Source organism: Anoplophora glabripennis, unplaced genomic scaffold (assembly GCF_000390285.2).
Source record: "Anoplophora glabripennis isolate ALB-LARVAE unplaced genomic scaffold, Agla_2.0 scaffold26, whole genome shotgun sequence".
Lineage (NCBI taxonomy): Eukaryota > Metazoa > Arthropoda > Insecta > Coleoptera > Cerambycidae > Anoplophora > Anoplophora glabripennis.
Window position 1 is genome coordinate 500510 of NW_019416261.1, and position 12061 is coordinate 512570.

Here is a 12061-nt window from a genome sequence, read left to right on the forward strand (position 1 = left end):
GTTAGTTCGTAGAAACTGAGTAAGACGGACCCAAATGTTTTTACACGTTGGTGGATAAAATTTTGAACAATTGTTGTTGTAACATCGGGTATGTCAAATGATTTTATTATTTAAAAACACAAATTAATTTTATTAATTAATAATAACAATAAAGGCAAAAGCAGTAGAATTTGCCAATGTAAAATAGGTGCTATAAAATTCTATTAATTTCTTTCCTTGCGGAAGTTTTTTGTCCGTTTTTGTCACACCGCCATGCCGGTCGCATTGTGCGAGGTCAGGTTTTACAGTTTCCAGTGCCGTGCAGAAGTGTATTTTTAAATTATTTTCAAACTGCCCTGTACATCCAGAATTTTTTTTTAGGATAAGTTCTGAATCACCCTGTATATAGTTACTTTTTACAGTAATTAAAACAACCTAACTACGTCACACATTAATAGAGGATGTTGGGCTAACTCGTCAAAAAGAATACGGTTACACATATAACAAAAAAATATAATAATTTAATAAGAATACAAGTAGAATGCATAACTAATAATTACAGTAGAAAATTGAGATACGTTTTTCTTCGAAATTATGCTTTTTCCAATATCCACCAATCAAAAAAAATCCGAGAAAAAATCACAAGCCATATTTCTACAAAATTTTATATGAACTACCTCTCTTAACTTTTATAGCAGAATCTGTTGGCTTGTAGTAAATGAACTCCCTGTATTCCTAAGAGCAGCAAACGCAACATATTTTTTGTTTTAGAAAACACCGTTTCCCTGTATGAAACAAAGGGATAAATTTTGTCGAGTACACCTAATTTCGGCAATAATTTTAGGTTATTAAGTTTGAATGCTGTGCAAGTTTCTATTGGTAACTCCTTTTCAAAATGGTGAGGTCATGATCTTATTAAGGCCAAAGCCTTATTTGATGTTACTTATTTATTTACTTATCTCATTATTTGATTTGAAAATTATTCTCAAACTGCATCAGCGACCTATTTCAGTCGATGAGGAAAAATTAAGTCTCTATTTCCTTAAAAAATATAGACACGAACGAGTTTAATTTCGCCTAGAGTTTTCTTATTAGCCGTTGCCACTGGAGAACAAAGCTGTGTATAATTCATGTAGAAACAGCGAAAATATTACTTCGCGAGGTATTAGCTTACATTCTGTTTTCAATAAATAACCTCCGTGAACAGTTACCACTTCGTAATTTGTATTCGGTTCTGTTTTGTGTTTCTTTCTCGCCAGCGACTAGCTATTAACCACGAGGTTTTCAGGTCAAGCGAAATGCACGTAGCCTCTACAGTTTGCCCTTTCAACCCCTTTGAAATCCTAATTATCCCGTACTTTTCTTGCGTTTCTAATTTATGATGTGAAATATGAAAGTGGAGTAAGTATTCCCGAGGATTTCGCATGTTAATTCTGAAATGTATGTGCGAAGGAGGAAGCAGAAGTTTCTTTGTGTTTAAATGAGAACGTTCCCCAGCGAATTTCTGTTTAATATTAATGACTCGTAAAAAATCGCCACAGTCTCGTTTCTTTAACGATATGTAAATTCTGACATTAATTTTGAACAGTTCATTATTCTTATGCAGATAAATACATATTTTATTGCTCAAAGATAAAGTGTAATGGTGTTAGACGAATGCAAAGTACGTAGGTAGGTATTGGAGAAGAGCAAACCATCTAAATTTAGAAAAATATCATTAGATATTTTTTAAATAAGTGAAAGGTAGAATATACAGTCATTATAATCTTGTGGGTTTATTATTGACATTACAAAAAAATTAATACAGAAGTTTTAGCTTTTTTATGAATTTTCATAATAAAGTATTGAATATTAATTAATAATAATTAATCATTAAATTAAAGAAAAAAATTTTTTAATAAAACACCCTATACAGGGATGGCCAGAAGTACGGAATAAAATTCATATCTTTTGAATGAGTAAATTTTTTTTAAAACGCTGAAACACGTTAACTTATTTTGATTTTTTCCCATCTTTAGGTTATATAATAATTAATTTTTCTTCAACCCCCTAACCCCGAGCTACCCCTACTTTTTTTTTCAAATGGAAACATAAGGCATGAGGGGGCTCGTTGAAAAGCTTATAGAAAACCGAATCCAGCCATACCAAATAAACAAATTTTATTTTTTCAATAGCAAGTTTTTTCTTCATTTAGAAATTGAAACAACTAGATAATTTACAAAAATAAACTCAATGTCGCAAATGCTGAAAATGTCCTCCATTCACTATTTGGCATTCTCCAAGACGATAGTAAAAGCTGTCCACAGCATTCTGAATGACTTCAGCTGGTAAATTATGCATCTCCGCCCTAATCTTGTTCTTTAAATTCTCAATATTATCCGGTCTGTCCTGGTAGACTCTTTCTTTCAAATATCCCCAAAGAAAATAATCCAGGGGTGTTAAGTCGGGGGATCTTGGCGGCCATTCAACTGTACCCCGTCTACCAATCCAGCGATTTGGAAACATTTCATCTAAGTATCTTCGAACATCAATACCAAAATGTGGGGGAGCGCCATCTTGTTGGAACCAAATTCTTTCATTCGGTATATCTGGATCAATTTCATGAGGGAAAATCACAGCTAGAGCAGGTATCAGGTCAAATGTTAGGAAATCCAGGTAGCGTGCGGCAGTAAGATTTTCTTCAAAAAAGAATGGGCCCAAGATTCTGTTGTTGATGATACCTGCCCATACATTAACTTTTTGTGGATGCTGCGTATGCGATTCGCATGTCCAGTGTGGATTTTCCTGGGACCAAAAGCGATAGTTGTGCCTGTTAACCACTCCATTTAAATAAAACGTAGCTTCATCCGAAAAAAGTACGTCTCGTTGAAAACCATTATTGTCGTCACACCGTCTCATCATTTCCTCACAAAATTGTAATCGCCTATCATAATCGTCTTCCAAAAGCTCTTGGACAAGACATACCTTATAGGGGTGGTATTTCTCTTGTTTCAGAAACATTCGAATTGCAGTTCGAGAAGCATCGTGATTGCGGGCCAATGAAACAGTTGAAGTATGAGGATTTTCAACAAGTTCTAATGCAATGTCTAATTTCTTTTCTTCATTCAAAGCACGTGCCCGTCCAGTTTTGGGCAAAGTCTGTACTGTACCGTGTTCCTCAAATTTGTGAAATATTTTACTAACTGTCCCTTGCGAGATTTGGTTTTCGGGATATTTCGCATTAAATAAATCGCGCACTTCAGCCTGACTTCTTATTTTGTCTCCACATCCAAGCAATATCAAGATTTCGATGCGTTGCCTTTCCGACAATACCATTGCAATTCAGTAAATAACTTGATTTTGACACAATAGTAACGTTTCAAACTCCAATTTACAACTAAAGCGAAAAATTAACCAGAAAGCCTGGCAAGTAAGTGGTACCAAAAAAACGCAACATAAAAAATATATCTTTTTTGCGTTAGCAGTGATAGGTACAGTTTCAAATTCTTTATTTTATTCTGTGCAAATTCATGGAGGATAACACTGAAGATAATTAAATTTTATTTCACTTGTTAAGTAGGTACAACCCTAAAAACTTTGCTATTGAAAAAATAAAACTTGTTTATTTGGTGTGGCTGGATTCAGTTTTCTATAAGCTTTTCAACGAGCCCCATGCCCTCATGCCTTGTTTCCATTTGAAAAAAAAAGTAGGGGTAGCTGGGGGTTAGGGGGTTGTAGAAAAATTAATTATTATATAACCGAAAGATGGGAAAAATCAAAATCAGTTAACGTGTTTCGGCGTTTAAAAAAAAATAAGTCATTCGAAAGATATGAATTTTATTCCGTACTTCTGGCCATCCCTGTATATTAGTGCATACTTAGCTTCATTAAATTTTTCTCTTTTCAAAAATATATAATATGTTACTGTTTGATTCAGGACTTTTCGACATATTTCAGATTAAAACTATTTTTGAAAAAGCAGGAGGGAAATTTATGTCTGACGGATCGCAGTGGCTATGGACGAAGCACGCGGAACAAACAAATGACTGACAGAAGTTTATTTACCATTAATTTATTTCCTATAACAAACTATTTTAACAAAGACATAATGTTTAGTGAGAACGAAAAATTTGGAGTTATCCATTTATTTTATGATAGTAATAAAAATCATTCTAAACGTTAACAAGTCTTAACTTTAACAAAATTTTAATACCTAATTAATAAAAACCAACTAAAACACAAATTGTCACAGATGCTCAATATGACCGCCATTATTATTGATACACTTCGTATAATCCTCATTAATTTTCAGAACTGCATTTAGTATGAAATGGGAATTAAATTCTCTTAAATTTTGTATACATTGATCAACTTTATGTCTTAGTTCATCTAAGTTTACGCTAGTTTCCTTATAAACCTCGTTTTTAAGTAACCCCACAGAAAACTGTCCAAGGGTGTAAGGTCTGGGTTACTTGAAGGCCATTGAATATTTCCTCCATTACCAATCCACAAATCAAACCTATTATTTAAATAATTTCCTACTGCTCTGGTTCTATGCGGTTGTGCCAAATTAAATTGGTATAGTCGATCAGCGGTAGGTCTTCTAATTTGTTTTCTATCTGATTTTCAAGAAAATGCAGGTATCTTTCCCTATTCAAAGCACCTTCATAAAATAGTGGATCAATGATTTTATTTCTTAATATACTGCACCAAACATTAAACGATGTGCGTCCTTGACTTGGAATTTCCCTATTACAGTGAGGATTTTCATTTGCCCAGGTATGAGTATTTTTACTATTATAAATGTCAGCTGTTGTAAAAGTCGCCTCATCAGTCCATAAAATCTTTTCAAAATAGTTTAGGTCGCCATTTTTTAAGCGCAGTACCAATAGAATGGACGTCGCTGGCGTTGGAACGCCGAAAAAAAATTTTTTCGATGAAGTATTAGTGTTGTTTGCAATATCGTAATATTTGTTTCGAACACCATATTTTATTAGATATAGTTTACTTGACATTTACTTTAAGTTTTTTGGAATTGACAATCGGTATGACTGTAAAAAATAATGTTAAGTTCAGAAATTTTGCAAAAATTTATGACTAATGCGAAATAATGTTATTATGTCTGAATTTCATTAAATAAATTGACCTTCTCTGTTGGCTCTTCATACATAGCATTTTTTAAATAATCCCATAAAAAAATCAAGAGGGTCATGTCTGGTATTTGTAGTATAGTCGTAGTAACTAATAGTCATATGAGTATAGTACAGTTATAACAGAATTATATCCACGACCACAACATTGACAATTATGCCATCTCTTGTTGCTACTTTGAGTTTCGGTTAAGACTTGATTAACTAATCAAGCGATTAGACTTTGAATATAGTGAATATACATTTATAAAATAAATCCGAATATTTATAGTCTTATCTAATCATATGATTAATTAACCAAGGCTTAACCGAGACTCAAAGTACCGGGCATAAGTGTAAGTAGTGTAAGTGTAACTATTTCAGAGATTTATGTTTATTTAAACTGCAGGCCCAGTCTACACTGGGCACAAAAAAAATTGTTCATAGACTCATTCGAGTGCTCCACCCCACGGAAATCTTTAGTAAAAGGCGAAAGATTTATTCGATCTGAGGTGAAACCAGAGTAAAGAAACTTTTTAAACGACGAGGGTTAAGAATATCGAATGCGACCACATCAGCAAGATATAAGTGCCGCCATCTATCAGTAAAAATGCCAACTAGACCACCCTCCTCGTTGTATTTTGTGCCCCAACTATTTCTCGGGGCTTGACAGCAACGCAAACGACTGTAACAAAAGTAATTCATCTCGATACGCTATTGATTTGACATTCCTAACTTGTAGTACGGTGCAAATAGTTCATATTTATATTTGAGTCCGATTCTGCTACGAAATCTAATCTGTCTAATGAAACTTCCTATTCTGAAGCTTATGGTAAAAATATTCCCTTGTTTTAATTTAAAAATTGTATTTAGACATGATATTTGTAAGTATTTTACGTTTTATATATCTAAAATTTCACTAGCCAATGTTTTAAATTAGTAATAGATTTCCGTACGTTTAAAACTTCTATATTGCTAGTTTTCCCTCGGAAATTTGTACAAAAATATTACGGTGTATATCGACCTCTTTGTTTTTATATGAATGCGTATTTTTGGATATCAACTCAAGCAGCCACACCTCACAAACCTAGAAAAAATATGCGTCGATGGCGGTTACATAACTGTCAATAGTGTCATACTGTCAAAACTCGTTTAACAATTTTGACGTGATAGCATGTGCGTAGTAATTATGAAATATGTTTCCAGCAAATGGAAAAGTTGTACCATGATTTGATTATATGTAAGTAAATTTTGGAACCTGTTCAAAATCTACCCAATTTTTGCGCAGTAGAAGATAGGAAACGTTGTTTGTTTGCAAGGATCTTGTCGTGATACAGCAAGATTGGTTTTTCCATTTGGTAATATATTGTTCGTGCTATCGTGGAACTAAAAGATCGGGCTGTTCAGCTAGCTGCGGATCTCTATTAGTTTTTGGCTACTTTTTTCTTAAGAAAATATAACTCGAATATGAAATTTTATAGGTTTGATATTTTTTTTATCATGTTACAATAGATGTTGGTTATAGACATTACATATAAAATGGTTGTAAAAATTTGGATCGTGCGGAAAGCTCTGGGGAGGACTCCGTCTCTTCTTAAAAAACTGCAAACTTCCAGGGTAGATGTTCGGTCATACCCACGGCAACTTCTACGGACGCGGCGGCGGAAATCTTCGAAAGATGGATGAAAAGTTCCCGCTGCCGCGCCGCATCGTCTTGGATGCCGCAATTCACAGCATCTCTTGAGGCGGTATCTACCTCTATGTCTATGGAGCGTCTTGACGCGACGGCGTTGACTTTACCGCGCGGCGCTCTGGGCATCATCGTATAGCTCCTTTGGGACATCGTTCTTGGCTCAAACTGCGATCGATGAAGTTTTAGGCGGGTTTTCTCGTTTTTTTTTGGTTCTTTATGTAAAGTGTGGTGAATTTTGAAACTGCTAAGTAGTGAATATAAAAAATTTCTAAATTGTATTAAGTACCCCTGCACAATGAACATCAAAGAATATTTAAACAAACATGGTGCAAAAGAGAATAAGTAAATGAAGTAAAAAATATATATCGTTGCAGGTTTATTATCCTCTCATTGATGAGATTGAAAGTGATGTTTGTCATAGATCCGACTAATTGATTTATTTATTTTAGGCTGTAGAATGTTCCCATAAAGTTCGCACGCTTCCTCGTGGGCACCCTATACAATTTTGCTTATGTAAACGATTCTATTGTGAATTCTATTTAGCTACTTCGCAAAATAAATAAATGTTAACGCGCCTCATATTTGAACGTATATCACGTACCGTGTTTTTTTGAAGCCAAACCGAAAAGTATATTATTTAAAATCCCAATCATATGGAACACGGTATTTGGAACAGCTCTGATGAAATATTCAGTACTCGGATTGAGTTGTCAAGGGCTGCGTAGCCAGCCTGTAAGCCTTACCCTCTACTGACAACATTGTCCCAATTTCCCCTGGGATATAGTTAGAGAAGTTGACTCTGATCTAATCTTGATATAGCTGATAAGCCCTCTGTTGTTAGAAAGTGGACGGATATACGTATATTGGGTCACGGTAAGTAATTGACCATCAGTTTATGAAAACAATATCATGTGAAGAAATTCACATCGGTACCTTCTGGATTCAGATTACACAGCTGTTTTTATTTAGAACGTCCTAATTTACAGTAATTATTTTGAAAAAAGAAACACCCTAAAAGTATTTTGCTCTGCCATACATGAATTTACACAAATTTTAAGAGTATTTTTGATGAAATTTAATAAGTTTTATAAACTCCAATCTATAGTACATATACTATTACTACTTCCATAAATAAATATTACAATCGAAAATGCAGTTAACATTAAATGCATAACTAAAGTATCATACAAAAATTGGATTTATTCAGAATCGGCGCCTGCTTCTGTGTTGTTTCACAATTTCACATAATTATGAGGTTATGAAATGATTGAGGTGTAGAATTATGAAGTTAAAACTCTCCGAGATTGAGGTTTGAGTTTAGCTTGTAAGTTTATTTGTTTTTATTTTTGCTCATTTCGTGTTTGAAGTTTATTGGGATTTCAGATTTATGACTTTTAAGGTTATAAATTTTCAGATTATGGGTTTTAGAATTATAGGTTATCGATCTCAAGGTTATTGAGTTATGAAAGTATAGGGTTATATGGTTTAAGGGTTGATATTGTTGGGTTTCATACTTTCAAGCTGTTTTTTGAGATTAGAAAAAAACGCCGACGTGATGGGGCAAAACAGGCTTCGGTTTCGGTTTCGGTTTCAGGGACCCAAAAACATATAATCCACTTGGTCTGGTTCAAGGAACCCTCCACTTATTTTTTTTTTTGTGGTCCTGTGTAACTAATTGTTCGTTGTTTAAAGTACATAAATGTCACAAAATACTTGTCATTGCTCAATTCAAACATCAAACGTATAACTTTTGTGCTTACAAAATGTTTTCTCATTCAGAAAAAGTTGATGTTGCTAATTTACGGCGAGTCACAAATAAATTCAAGGAGAGCTGTATAGTTATATCGAAAAAGGTATCCAGAGCACCTCATTCCTGATCATGGAACCTTTACAATATTGGAGGCTACCTTACGACGAAATGAAGATGCATTTTCTGTTCGAAACAATCAAATGATTGACCGAAGGGTAAGAAACAATGTTAATACAGCTAGACTGCTACAGTATTTCGAACAAAATCCACGAAATTCTATACGGCAGGCTAGCCGGGAATTGAATTTGGATAAATTAGCCGTTCAACGAATTTTTAAGACCAATGTGTATCATGACTACAAAATTGACAATTTGGAGTATTTGCCTGAGCGTCACATTGAAAACATAGGTACTTAATTTTATAGCTCAAATTGTAGTAAATGTAGAAATTGATCAGAACCTTTTTCGGTACGTTCTTTGGATGGACGAAAGTCGATTTGTCAGTATTGGTTTACCAAACAGGCGCAACGAATAAACACCGAAACCAAGGTCATTTTGGAGTAAATGTATGGTGCGGCATCATCGATAGGCATTTAATTGGGCCTTATTTTATGTACATACATTGACCAGCGTGAGCTACCTAAATTTCCTACAAGAACTTTCTGCTCTTCTGGAGAATGTGCCTTTGCAGCTAAGGAGAAACCTATGGTTTCAGCACGACGGGGTTCCACCCCACATGGCCAGGATTGTGCAACAATATTTAGATAACACTTTCCCAGAAAAGTGGATTGGGCTTAGTGGACCTATTCAATGGCCCGGAAAGTCACCAGAGCTAACAACCTCGATTGTTTTTATGTGAGGTTTTTAAAAATAAGGTATACAGAACACCTTCGCGAGATATTAATCATTTGAAATAAAAATCACAAACGTTTGTAATGAATTAAACGGCGAAATGTTATTACACGTCCATAAAGAAGTCAGACGAAGATTGGATATGTGTCTTGAAATGAGAGGAGGTCATAGATTGACATATGTTTGTAGTGTGAAAGCGTTTGCCTCATTTGTATCAAATAATTATTGAGTTTAATCCTTTTATTTAATCTTAATGACATTTATGCACTTTCAATAACCAACATTCAATTATTTTCCATCGACTACTTGATTCTTCCACCGCTAATGTGATTTTTAAGTGGTATTTCTTTTGAGACTTTAGGACGATATTGCTTATAACTTTTAAACGGGATTTTCGATTGAAAATGGAGCTTACCTCATCCCATTTAACACCACGTGTCCCAAATTTTATTTAATTTTTTTGTATCCTCGCAGTAGGCCTGCACTATCGAGTTTGAGACACCCTGTACATTGTGATGACTAGCGGATATACAAGGCGATTCACTCTTTATGATTAGGACTTTAACCATCAATAGATCTCGTCAAAATAAGGTCATTTTGAAGTATACAATTTTTCTTCCAAAGGCTTCCTTTTAGAGCTACAAGCTCTTGAAAAACCATTTTTATAAATTTGTATTTATTTTTTGTTAAACTCTTTGAAAGCCATTTGTTTTATATTTAGGCGCCCATAAGGAGTTCTGATAACCTCCATTTTTAATATATATTTTCTACGCCACTGGAAATATTTCAAAATGAATATATTCTTTTAAATTGTGGTTTATTCTACAGCAAAAAGGTCTCTTACTGTTTTTAAATGAAATGCTTTAGATAAGGCGAAAACCTCGCATTCGTGGGAGAAATTTTCCGACTCGATTTTTTTGCATATTCAGATTCGTGAGATGTTCCTTGATTCGTGAAGCAAGATGATGCCGGCCGAAAATCTGGTGCTCATTTGTTTAAACAAACTTTTTTAAACAAATTGTAAAAATTGGTTTTTTCACTCCGGGTTTTAGGTTTTTTGGCACATTATAAACAAAAAAGTTCCTATGCACTATGACTCTAAAATTGATAGTTTTAAAGTTATAAACAAATTAAGTTGCTAAAAATGCGAAAATGCCTATTTTCAACGGCCAAGTTCCGGGTTAAAAATTGTTAATTTTGATGTTGCCAAGTGCCTAAATTAAAATTTAAACATCCCCCTACGAAATGCTGAAGAGTTCTTGGGAACTTTTTTGTTTATAATGTGCCGGAGTGAAAAAAACAATTTTTACAATTTGTTTAAAAAAAGTTTGTTTAAACAAATGTGCACCAGATTTTCGGCCGGCATCATCTTGATTCATGTTAAGGAACATCTCACGAATCTGAATATGCAAAAAAATCGAGTCGGAAAATTTCTCCTGCGAATGCGAGGTTTTCGCCTTGTCTACTTGGTTTTTGAGAAAACGACAGATTCGAAAAACTTTTTTTTTGTGTGGCTGTGTTATTAGCGAGTTCTCTGTCTTTGAAGTTATTTCTTTAACGGATCTAATATCAAAAAGTATACGTGTCGTTAGATCTTACGGGGCCTTAAGAGTGTTAGTTTTGTATTTTTGCACTAAGGTAGATTATTAAGAGCTAACAATGAAACGGTTTATTAAAGAAAATAGGGCAACTTGTAAGTTTTTTAAGCGAACCCAACGATCAAATAACTTAACATGAAGTTTTAATTACTGCGAACTATAACGTCTGGTAATTAAAGTACAGGGAATATTTCAATAATTTTTTAATTTACACGCCAAGTAAAACATTTCAATATTAATTTTAGTCCCGAGATTGAACAACACGCTGCAAACAATGACTTCAGAAGCGTGCCATTATTAAAACTTTGCTTGTAAAGCCAAGTACACTTCCATTAATTACTATTCTTGCTATAATTAAAATGTAAACAGAGCTCTAGTAAAAATTATTAGCCTTTGTATACCTTGAACGAAATGATGTCTACGAACGGAAGCGGAACACAACTAAAACGCAGACAGATGCTCGGAATTACTTCCGACAAAAAAGTCTTGCGATTTATTCACCAATAAACCTGCACCCGAACAGCTCCTTAAATTACCTAAAGAGGATTGATGAAATTAAAACGGGGCGAAGGGACAACGGAAATCCGAGTGTGCTCTGGATGATGATTTCAGGGGACCCAGCAAAATAGTTATGTGTCAGGATATGGATTTTAATTTATTAAATAAAGTTTGTTACTGACCCTACAGTACACTGCCGGCCCTTTGAAAGTGGACGATTTATTTTTCTGATGTGATGTGGTCTACTTTTCTTATTATGACAAGTTTATGTCAGTGTCATTAGTGAATTTGCTTGGTAACTCAAAATGCCGCGTTTAACGGAACCAGAGAAAGCGAGAGCTATAACTATACTTCAGAATCGTTTGTCACTGCGGATGATCTGCATGTAAATAAGAACAGCATATTTAAACTCAAAGAAAAATGGAATGCGGAGGGTCACGTGCGTTATGTTGAGACGAATTTTCCTGGATCACATTATCTCGACCGTAAACGTAACGGTTTGTTCATTATAAACAAATTATTAATATCGATTGTTTCTTCCTGTACGATGGTTTTTCAGCCTGTGTACCTGTTGGTCCCCAGTT

The 12061-nt window shown here is 34.3% G+C and overlaps 1 protein-coding gene and 1 non-coding gene across 2 annotated transcripts in view; one reads left to right on the forward strand and one right to left on the reverse strand.

Annotated features, from left to right (window-relative positions):
- Window positions 1-12061, forward strand: part of LOC108905962 (complexin) — a 1206537-nt gene that overhangs the window by 272851 nt on the left and 921625 nt on the right. The window lies entirely within an intron of this gene.
- LOC111693149 lies at window positions 5496-5614 on the reverse strand. The gene has a single exon (XR_002763354.1). It is a non-coding gene; the product is annotated as a U5 spliceosomal RNA (small nuclear RNA).